General features: G+C 42.1%; 1 protein-coding gene across 3 annotated transcripts in view; it reads left to right on the top strand.

Moving 5' to 3' along the window:
* Positions 1–5,169: 5,169 nt before the first annotated feature.
* ARMC2 (armadillo repeat containing 2) overlaps positions 5,170–11,382 on the top strand; it is a 106,582-nt gene continuing 100,369 nt past the window's right edge. For 2 of the 3 annotated variants that reach the window (XM_034765910.1, XM_034765908.1), the window contains exon 1: positions 5,170–5,312. The gene's annotated coding sequence lies outside the window, so the exon portion shown is untranslated. Of the gene's footprint in view, positions 5,313–5,617; positions 5,718–11,382 lie in introns of those variants that run through there. The other variant, XM_034765909.1, reaches the window with a different exon arrangement.

The raw sequence follows: 11,382 nt of genomic DNA, 5'->3' as shown, positions 1-11,382 counted from the left end.
GCCACTTCCCACAGCTCCCATTGGCCAGGAACGGTGAACCGCGGCCACTGGGAGCTGCTAACGGCCGTACCTGCGGACGCTCAGGTAAACAAAGCGCCTCACGGCCCGCCAGGGGCTTACCCTGAACAAACCGCAAACCAAGTTTGGGAACCCCTAGTCTAGGGTACCAAGTATCAGAGGGGTAGCCGTGTTAGTCTGAATCTGTAAAAAGCAACAGAGGGTCCTGTGGCACCTTTGAGACTAACAGAAGTACTGGGAGCATAAGCTTTCGTGGGTAAGAACCTCACTTCTTCAGATGTCTTGCATCTGAAGAAGTGAGGTTCTTACCCACGAAAGCTTATGCTCCCAGTACTTCTGTTAGTCTCAAAGGTGCCACAGAACCCTCTGTTGCTTTTTAGTCTAGGGTAATACTTAGTTCTGCCTCAACATAGGGGACTGGACTAAATGACCTATTACGGTCCCTTCCAGTCCTACATTTCTATGATCATTTGTACCTAAGCTACCATTTATTTTTCAGTTTTGTAATCAGTTCTTCTTTATATGTTAGGACAAGGTCTAATATATAATTCCCTCCACCACCCCCATGTTGGCTGCACACTTTTTGAATTAGGCAACTGTCATTGATTATATTTAGAAATTCCAAGGATGTTTTAGTACCGGCAGTATGAGACCTCCAGTATATGTCACTCGAATTGTAGTCCCTCATGATCACACATCTTTTTTTCCTGTAGATAGGTGCATAAGGAAGTAGTCATCCTGTTCCTAGGGTGATTAGGTGGTGTATAGCAGACATCAACTAGTACCCTGTCTTGTGCTTTATCCATTAGACAGTGATCCCTAACATTCAAGATCAATATCTTCTGAGTTATCAGTGACTCAGAAACAGGTAATGCCATTTTTAACATAGTGCCACTCCCCCTCCCCTTTTGCTCACTTGATCCTGCCTAAATAGGTTATAACCATTGATTTTAACATTCCAATTATGTGAATCATTCCATTGGGTTTCAGTAATAGCAACTAGATTGAATTTATGTTTATCAGTAAGCAATTCCAATTCTTCTTGTTTATTACCCAGGCTCTTATATTTGGTGTAGAGGCAATTAAATAATTTCTACTCTTTAGGTCCTTTGGTTCCTGGATTAATTGTGTTCTCAACATCTCAATTTTGTGCTGAGTATTCATATTGTCCCTCTTTTACCCTCCCCTTTTGCTATTAGTTTAACCCCCTCCTGACTACTCTAGACAGCCTGTTCCCAAGGAGATTGGTCTCCCTTCTACTGAGGTGGAGGCCACCTATATAGCCCCTCTCCCCATAGAGGGTAGACGAATGTTCCACAAAACGAAAGTCTACACCTCTTACCTACCTAGCAATTCACTTGCAGAATCTTCTGCCTTTTGTTTTCCCTTGCTCAAGATGCAGGAAAGGTCTCAAGGAACATAGCTTGGACATTCTTCTTCTTTGGCATGCTTCTGAAGTATTAGAGCTTCTCAAAAAAAAAGCTTGCAAGAATCTGTTGTCATGAATTGCTTCATCTTCCTCTGTAATGCAACCACTACTGAGGTGAAACATGGCACTAATTTAACAGCACATGCAGCAAGACTATACAGACTACCATAGGACTGGAAAACTTTATCTACATTAGGTTTTTTAGCAAAAGTTTTCCCTCGTTGCCAACACTGCTTCAGCACTATTAGAGATAGTTGTTATAGGTTGCAACAGTAGGAACCCTTGTCTAGGCAAGGCTCCTGTGGCAACTAGTGTTTTTAGCTGTGTGTCACCTAAGTCTGATCATAGCAAGTCTGAATGGCTTGGTGTTAGAATCCCAAGAGATCATTGATCAAAAATGTTCAGGACCTAAGTTCTAAGCCTAAAAAAGATGCTGCTGCCATGAGCATGATACACCTCAGCACAGTTTGGGACATTGGTTCAGTACTGACTCAGGAGAAATTACTCATAACACTTCCTTGCAGAACCTTGTTTTTTCCCTTGGTAATCCAAGTACTGATCTTCCCGAGTCCTAACCAGTTTATGGGGTTGATGCTCTCATCCTAAAGTGGCATGGCTCCAGACCTACAGATTTAATTTAAAAATACGTACATTTTAGAGAGGTGAGGACAGTTCTTTCAATTAAAAGTAAATGCAAGAAGAAGTAAGATTTAAGTGAGAAAGTTAGAATAGCTGAGACATAGCAGAGAGAAATTACAAAGGGAATGTCTGTAATTGACAAAGATAAGAACCTGAATAAAAAATTAACTTTTGAACATGGCTCCTTCTATACTCCTTTTCATATGCACACTATTCTTCTCTCCCTGTTCTATACTTCTCCCACCCACACCCAACAACCCTCCAGGTTCACTCCCAGGCTCCTTCCCAGCAATTACTTCCTTCTTCCTCAGCTCCTCCATTACCCCCGACTCCCCCAAGCATTTGCACTGCTTGGGGGGATGGGGGGGGGGGGCGGAGAGGAGTCCGGTCAATATACCTAGTAAGGAATCTATTTGTCAAAAAAATATTTCCTGAATCTTTTTTGTTGTCTGTATTGTTACAGACATAATTGTTGACAGTTATTTTGAAATGGGTGTGATTATTTTGTCAAATAAAATATGCAGAATTTTAAAATATAGGGCACAGATTTTTTTTTTTTTTTTTTTTTGGGTGCAGAATTCCCCCAGGTGCAAATATCCTGGACAAACCTTATCAAATTAAATTTAAATATTTTATGATACCCATTGTATTAAAATACAAATGTTCATGTACTATTGTGAGATTGTGAACTTCAGAAGTATTGTGAACTTCAAAAGACTATGTTGAACAATGTAGCAGACACACCTGAGCTTTTGAGAGAATACATGTGACGTAGAACTCTTAGGAAGTAGTGGGGAGGAAGGGATTGCAAACCCCTGCCTATGGACTCAGCCTTTGAAGCTTCACCATGAGCAGGGGACTACGTGTCTGAAGAGCACCTGTTCCCTGAGGATAGTTCAAAGACCTAAACTGGATTCTTCAGGGGCCAAACAGACAAAGAAAGGATTTTGTCTTTCACCTGGCATACCTGAGTTAAAGCAGACTCGGGGCTGCCTTTCTAATCCAGCAACCAAGCAGGACCTCCAGTCCATGAAAGGCCTAATCATTATAGGGAAGGATAGGAAGGACTTTGGCCTACTGAGGCCCCCTAAGACTGTGGTCTTTTTCAGAGCAAAGGGTGTAATGAATTTTGAAACCACAGGAAAACCCCTGAGTGGGGGTTAAGGTACTTCTGCAGAGCCCATGTTGCAGTTGGGATGATCTTTGGTAAATTTATTAGTATGTGTGTAGGTTCTTTTATTGTTTTAATACCTTTCTCTGTAAGGTAGAAGCATTAAGAATAAAATGTTCTTGGCTAAGAAAGAGCTGTGTGTAACTTATAACTGTGGGCAATTGCACTGTTGTTAGTACCTGAAAAGAAAGCAAGGAGGCCTGCTTAGGCAGACTTTTTCTGGATTAACATAGTGAAAGCAAGAAACTGGTCAGCCAAGATATACCCCAGGGAGAAGAGAGACGCAGCATCCAATCCATGATCCACAAACATCGTCTGCGGATAACAGCAGATTTGCAGGGCTTGAGATATAAAATTTGGATCCACATCCATCCATGATCCACAAACATAGTCCATGGAAATCCATATAAAGCAGATATCTGCAGCTTTGCAGGGCTCTAGTTGTGTTCCCATTTCTTTGTTAAAGAAAGTGAAGATGAATCCCTTGTCAAAGAAAACCTTACTCATTATATTGTGTGTGTGAATTATAGGTCAGTTCCTTACCCATTGTTTTGGGGCAATATTTTAGGTAAGTTTCAGTATGTATTCAGATAGGACTAAACTCAGAGACTGTCCCTTTCAGGGTCATAAGTGATCTAATCACCACAACAGATGACACAGGCCTCTCTTTATTAGATATTTGGGAAGTTTTTAACAGGGGTGCTGGAACAATTTTTACAATGGGGTGCTGAAAGACATTGAACCAAACGGTAAACCCTGTATATAATGGAAACCACTTCAAGCCTGGGGGTGATGCAGCATCCCCTGCACTCCTAGTTCCAGCATCTATGGTCTTTAAAACTGCAAACCATCAAATTACCCATCTGGGTGACAGGTTAAGTATAACTGGGAGTCACTGAACTGGTTCTAATTGCCTCGGGCAAAATGATTCCAATAATCATGAGATGGATTTTCATCAGCAGCAATCAACCATGTGAGAGGGAGTGTGCACAGGATCTGATAGATATGGTCAGGGTTATAATTCCTACGCTGCTGAGACTAAAGTGTGTGTGTACATGTATTTATATAAAATATCTCTCCCCAGATTCCTGAGATGGATTTGCATAGACTGTACCTGGTATGACTGAATGACATGGAAACATCTAAGACTATATCCCATACAAAAGACTGAGATGGCCAGGAGATACGTCAACAACATTTCCAATTTTTGATGGCAAGATGAGAAAATAATCAGTGATTCAACAGCTAGACATTGCCATTGACCAGGATGACAGAGTAAACTGGTTTTGTGTTGGAGTCTTCCCTGTGTGCATCTCATTTCCATACCCATCACTCGGGTTAGTCCCAAAGTTACCACTGTTTGACACAAAGGTCCCTGGGGTCCCTTTCACTTTTATTGTTGAAAATGAGCTGAAATTATGAAACAGAGGTTACTGGCACGTTTATCCTAAAGGAACAAACCCCGTTTCCTTCACAAATATATTCTGTGACCCTCCTTTTGGGCCTTTGTCACACAGCACGTTCCACATTAGGGCCATGGTGGGTTGATAGGGAAGCGCAAAAAGTGTCTGCTTAGAGCTATGGGGGAGGAGGGGGGAGTACATTTCCTTCCACCCCAATCTTGGGGGTAGGCAGAAAGGTTATTGTACAGCCCCTCACTGCTTCCTACCACGCGCCCCCGCAACTCGTGGCGCCTGCGGCTGGGAGGTGAACAGCAGGAGACAGCACTAGGCTATTGCCTCCAGCGCACCGCTCCTGCCAGCTTCCCACATTCAGTCCCACAGCACGAGCCCCGCCCAGCACAAGCCCCGCCCCCTACTTGCCACCGCCCCGTTCTCTTCAGAAGACAGCCTGGGATAGGTCAGCTCTGCGCATGCGCTTGCTACTGTCTGCGCATGCTTACTGGCGATGCGTGTCCAGCCGGCCGGCTTGTTTGGAGCCGCCTGCCCTTCGACACAGCCGGGGGCTGGGGGGAAAGCGCCGCGTGGCCGTCAACGGCGGCAGGAGTGGGGACCGGCGCGGAGAGGACCCGCTTAGCACAGAGCCGCCGACAAGGTGCCTTCGCACAGCCCAAAAGGGACGGGAACCCGGGACGGGGCCGCTCTGTGTATGGTTGCCATGGAAACGGGCTGCCCGTTTCACCGCTCATCCCGGCGTCAGGGCCGCTGGAGGCTCCCGCCCCCCCCCCCCCCCCCCCCACGCCGGGGCAGGAGCCGCTGGAGGCTCCCTGACCCCCCTTCCCTCCCCAGGCTGTGAAATGACCAGAATACCTTGAGGTCGGGGATATTGTTTATTATTCTTCCCCTAGTTATGTAATTTGTATTGATATAGCCGGGTGCAAAATCTACTCCCCGTAGCTTTGCCGTGATAGGAACAGGGAAGGAAGGACACAAAGGCATGCGAGCAAAAGGAAAATGGCCCATCCAAACAAAGTTTACTCGTATACAAGAGGAAGGGCAGGTAGGATTTGGTCTAGAGCAAACATTTAATAAAGTTCTTTGCTGACTAGTTTACAGTGTGAAGACAAAATCAGGGAGCGTAAGCTTACCGTAGCATATGGTGACAGGTTTTAGAGTGGTAGCTGTGTTAGTCTGTATCAGCAAAAAGAAGGAAGAGTCCTTGTGATACCTGCCACAAATACTCCTCGTTCTGTAGGGTATGGGTGTTTTTTAGAAGAGATTAGGTGGAGGAACCTTTTGTGTTTAAAAGCAATCTGAATAAATCCAACCCTCTTATTTTGCGGGTAATTTTTTAGTTTTCTCTAAAGGGTCAGGTCAGCTCTTACTCCACAGGTGCTGGTTATATTGGGGCTTAGTCTTGGTCAAAATTTCCATTGATTGTGGTAGGAGTTGTGTTGTATTAATTAAGGACTGTAGGATCAGCTCCTTTTGCTGCTGTTCATTCTATTTTTATTGCATGACATTGGGGAAAAAAAACACCCTACCATCTGTATTAACAAAATGACACAAAAAATAGAAAGCTTATTTTAATGCTGTTAATATGGGCCTGGGTTGTGTTGGAGGTAGTGTTTTAAAATTACACCTTAGCAATGGACAACTAATAGTTTTGTTTTTAACCAGACTATAAACTCAGGCAGTTTTGGTACAGACTATTTTGGAGACAATCTCTCTACTTGGAAGGAGACACAAAAGGAGCAGTTGGGAAAGAAGCATGACAACATAGGAAGCAGGAGGAAGTAAACCATATGAGAGCAGTGATGTGGGAAAAGTGAGGTTTTGCTTCAGGGCTTAGAAAGATCAAAGAAGGCATCTGCCAGTCTCTTCTGCTGTTCACTTTTACTCATAAATAGATATAAAGGGATAGAAGCTACCAGCTTGCATCTTGCGAAATGCTTAATCAAATACTGGGCAAAACATACTTTTTCTTCAATATGTTAGTGGAACAGTTCAGTGGTTCTCAACCTGCGGGCCGCAGCCCAATCTGCACAGAGCTGTGGCCCATGTGACATCCTCAGGGCCATACAGGTAGTATTGGATGTGTCCCAAAATGGTAGGCAGGTTGAGAACCAATCGTGGAGCAAAAGACAAATTCATGAGGCTGAAGTTGGCTGCTTATTCGTGGCACCAGCTCCTTATTCCCAGTTCCTTGTTCAAAGGCCAAAATTATTTAAAAATATATCAGTGTAGGATTACATTTTTAGAAATTTTATCAAATTCATTTGATTGAATGTGACAAATTTAAATGACTAATTATGTAATTGAGACAAGGTGGGTGAGGCAATATCTTTTATTGGATCAACTTCTGGTGGTGAGAGAGACAGAAATTGGTCTAATAAAAGATATTATCTCACTCTCCTCATCTCTCTAATATCCTGGGACCAACATAGCTATAATAATACTGCATAATTACTTAATTATGAATTAAAATAATTAAATAAGGAGCTGGGTTTTGACTGGTGTATGTGACGAAGTAAGTCTCTGTTCATGCCAAATGACAGGTCCATGTGGCCGTCTGACTATTGTGAAGGAGATGAGACAAGTAACTCCCTGACCTGAAGCTTTGTTCCGGTGAAACATGCTGGCACATGAAGCTCCCATTCCACTTCTGTACTGTAAATGGTGACTGCATAAAGAACTGGATTTTGACTGGCTCTACTTGACAAAATAAGTCTCAGGTCACCCCAAATGACATGTCCCTTCAACTGTTAATTTGTTCTGAAGTAGTTGAAACATGGAACTCCTTTACTTGAAATTTTGGGCTGCTCTACACTAAAGCTGTAAATTGACCTAAGTTACGCTACTTCAGTTATCTAGCTGAAGTAGATGTAACTTAGGTCGACTTACAGCAGTGTCTACACTCCGCTGTGTCAACGGGAGACACTCTCCCACTGACTTACCTTCTGCCTCTTAAGGAGATGGAGTACAGATGTCGATGGGAGAGTGCTCTGCCATCGACTTACCTTGTCTTCACCAGACCCGCTAAATCAATACCACTGCATTGATCACAGCAGTGCTGATATAACCGTAAGTATAGACAAGCCCTTTATCTGTATGGAAAAGCATTGCCCATTTCACCCGCCCTCCTCCGCCCACCTCCAAACATGTCCACTCCCTTTAGCAGGGTTAAAGGAGCAGCAAACAGATGTTTCAGAGGGTGAAAGCTGTCGAACCTATGCTTTCAGGTCCAGGGATTTGGTGAGTGTTGTGTTTGTTCCATCTATTGTCTTTGTTCTCTATGAGGGTGGAGTGACTGAGTTGTGGGCTCCAGAACTGGCCAGGAGAGGCAGGTCTGTTTGTGTTTCAGTGTGGGCCTTGTCACTGACACCCTTGTGTCTTTGAACGAAACCTGTATTTGATGTTTCTAAGGTGGTTATTCCCTCTTTGTTTGCAAGGGAGGAAGCTGAGCATTGAGGCTAGTGTGTAGGTCAGTTATCAGATGAACAGAAGTGGCAAATGGGATGAGTTTCAGTGGCAGTTTAGAGAGGAAGCGTGATTCTTGTTTTAGGTATGACTCTGCTCCAGGTAGTAGATCTGGATGATCCTGTGACCTTCCTTGGATATGCTATGTTGTCCTTTCTGCTGGAAGACAGAGTAGATTTCTGGTGCATGAAAGGCAAGCTGGTGGCCGTACTGGGAGAAGAAGATATGTGGTCTGAAAACATGAATTGCAGCACGTGAGAAAATGAACATTTCTTGGACAACAGAATTTTGGAAATCATTGTCACAGATGCCACATGGGAAGGATCAGTGTTAAGGGAATTAAAGAGAGTAGAAATGAAAGGAATGAGCAGGTGATTTGTGACCAAGAAGGAAATAGGAACCGGGAGGCATTCAACTCCACTAGGAGTATCAAACCCAGCAAGCCAACTACAAAAGAAACTGTCTCTGGAGGAATGGAACAGAAAACTACCGGGGACACATCTGATGGGTGTTCTTGTGGTATGAAATAAGCAGCAACCAAGAGAGATTCATCATTAGGATAGTTGAAGAACTTCTCTTGGGACAATAGGACGGTGTACTGTCTTCTTGGAGAGAAGTTACAAGATGTAATTGCAGGACTAAACAGGATTATGAAGTTATCTGGCAAGTCTCCACTGATGACGATACTCCTTGGAACTAATGAGACAGTGCCACGTGCAGCTACACAGATTATGAAAAATCTCAGGCATATTGGAAGGAAGTGGAAGAAAAGGAAAGTCCAGTTGATCTTTTTGGAGATTTTTACCAGTCCATTGAAGGAGAAGGCAGAAAATACTGAAGGTGATCTTTTGGCTGCATGACTGGTGTGAGGCTGAAGGTTTTGGTTTTGTGTAACATTGGGCCCCATTGCAGTGGGAGAAGGGCCTGCATCTCACACGTAGAGGGCTAACCTTCTCAGTTGGAGACTAGCTATTTATTATGGGTAGGATGGCGTTAACACAAAGGGGGGTGCTGAAGAGGCAAATGTGGTATAAAACTCACATTCAAGATGTTATGAACAAATTTTAACTAATGTGACGACAAATGTGAAGAAAAGACACTTTTCAGTTGCTTGTATACTTATGCTTGAAGTCTGGGTAGCAAGTAAGAGCAATTAGAAATTCTCATTAATGGGGAAAAATATATAACTGGCATTACTGAAACCTGAAATTAAATGCCTCTTCCCCAGAAAAATCCTTCATCTGCCCTCTCTGTAACACTTTTCCATGTAACTCGAATATAGCACTAACTTTTAAAACATTACTTATACTGAACTAATCAATATTTGAAACAATCAAAATCATTTGCATGAACCATGGAGTTCATTAAAGCAAAGTTGTTGTCATTTTAGATACAAAGTTGTTGGAGATAATGCACAACGTTGGGAATCATTTTGTATGTTTCCACAGACTTGGTCAGACTTATGGCTGGCATTTCTGTGGTGGAATTTTGGAATTAAAAGGAAAAGGAGGTGGAGATAGAGTTCTCTAAATTCCATTAAAGTGTACCAAGCCACATTATTGTTGCCATGAGGCACGTACAGCAGCAAAGACACTAGCTGGTTCAACTAATTTTAGTATAGAGGAATAGGTTAGTATTTCTTTTAAGTAGTTTGTGGGCATTCTAGTGATGGTCACTGTTTTCTATATTTTAGAAGCCATTAGAAACCACTCAGAGCAGCAGTGTGCATTAAGCTAGACTTTGTACGTTTGTATATAGTTAATAAACATGTTTATTTGGAACCCAACTGTGCCCAACCACTGTCTTCATTTTATTTTTGTTGTGTAAAGAGCAAAACACACAACTTAAATATAAATGTCTGTATCTCTAACACAAACAAACTTCAATAAATTTAGACATTTTTCTGTTCTTAATTCAGCTAACAAAGCAAAATTCCTGTAGACTTCATCTGTAGCTATCATATCTGTGAAAACATTACAGTTGGATTTGCAAGTTGATTGAATATTGCTTTTTTTTTTTTTAATTTTTGTGTGCGTATTGCATGTTAACTAACAATGCAAACAAACAATAAAACTAGGGGTAATATGTTTGTCAGACCAGAAATAAAGGTTCAGTGTGGAGAGTGGCATATTCTCATCTCTTCATAATGTAAAACCATCATGGGGACGTGTAACTTGGAGTGACCCAGTATGTATTTTGTCTCATACAACCATTCAAAACCCAGCTCCTTTTCAAGCCCTATGCACAATGTGGGATGGTGGTATGATGTTGCAATATGTTGTTCAGGAACAAAGATTCGGCTTGGGGAGTGACTTGTCCCAGGTCCTTCAGAACAGTCTGGTGGGTCATAGGGACATGTCAGTTGGGTTGATCCAAGCATTGTTTCATCATGTACAGTCATAACTCAGCTCCTTATTTAATAAATAAATAAGTAATTAGTAATTTAATTTTTATCACATTAAATCACATTAATTTGATGAAATGTTTAAAAAAATCTTAAAATATATTAATGTCAAATAATTTTGGCCTTTGAATAAGGAACTGGGAACCGTGAGTAAGGCACTGGTACCACTAATAAGGAACCAACTTCAGCCTCATGAAGAATTCTGACTTGGATGAGGATGGTAAACCTGCTGAAAAATGATGTCTACAAAGATCTGAACTGGGATATTGACTGACTTTTTAGACTTGGCGATTTTTGGAAGCAAGCCTGTTGCCGTTCAGTGGCTCTGTAAGGGTACACATGTGGGATCATTCTCTGACTGGCACTTTTAGTTCATAATTCATTGTGTAATGTTTGAATGTTTGTTCTTACAAAAGTTAGTTTTATGCTGCTTTTCCTTGGCTCTGGTTACAGTTGACGTTTTCAGGTGAGCACCTCTTCTAGCTTGTTACAATAGAGAACTTGATAAGACTGATAGAAAACAAGCAATATAAGTTAAGTATATGATCAAGAAAGTCTTCTCTTTACGTGCTCTTTGTCTAGTTTCTGCTGTGGTGACATCACTGTGGTGTTCACTGAATCATTAGCTTTTGGGTGTTGAAATAGTGTTATTTGATGACATTTTCTAGGGTGTCTGGAAATTATTATGTGTGACTCTGAAAGCATTGCATCCTTTAAGTGTGGTGTTTTTGTTTTTGTTTGTGTGGGGTTTTGTTTTTAAACTCACTCTGAGCTGGACACACTGTATACATTTGCAGTACACCTCTACCCCGATATAACGCTACCCAATATAACACGAATT

The sequence above is a fragment of the Trachemys scripta genome, chromosome 3 (genome assembly GCF_013100865.1).
Source record: "Trachemys scripta elegans isolate TJP31775 chromosome 3, CAS_Tse_1.0, whole genome shotgun sequence".
Classification (NCBI taxonomy): domain Eukaryota; kingdom Metazoa; phylum Chordata; order Testudines; family Emydidae; genus Trachemys; species Trachemys scripta.
This window is presented reverse-complemented; position numbering and strand designations above follow the sequence as displayed.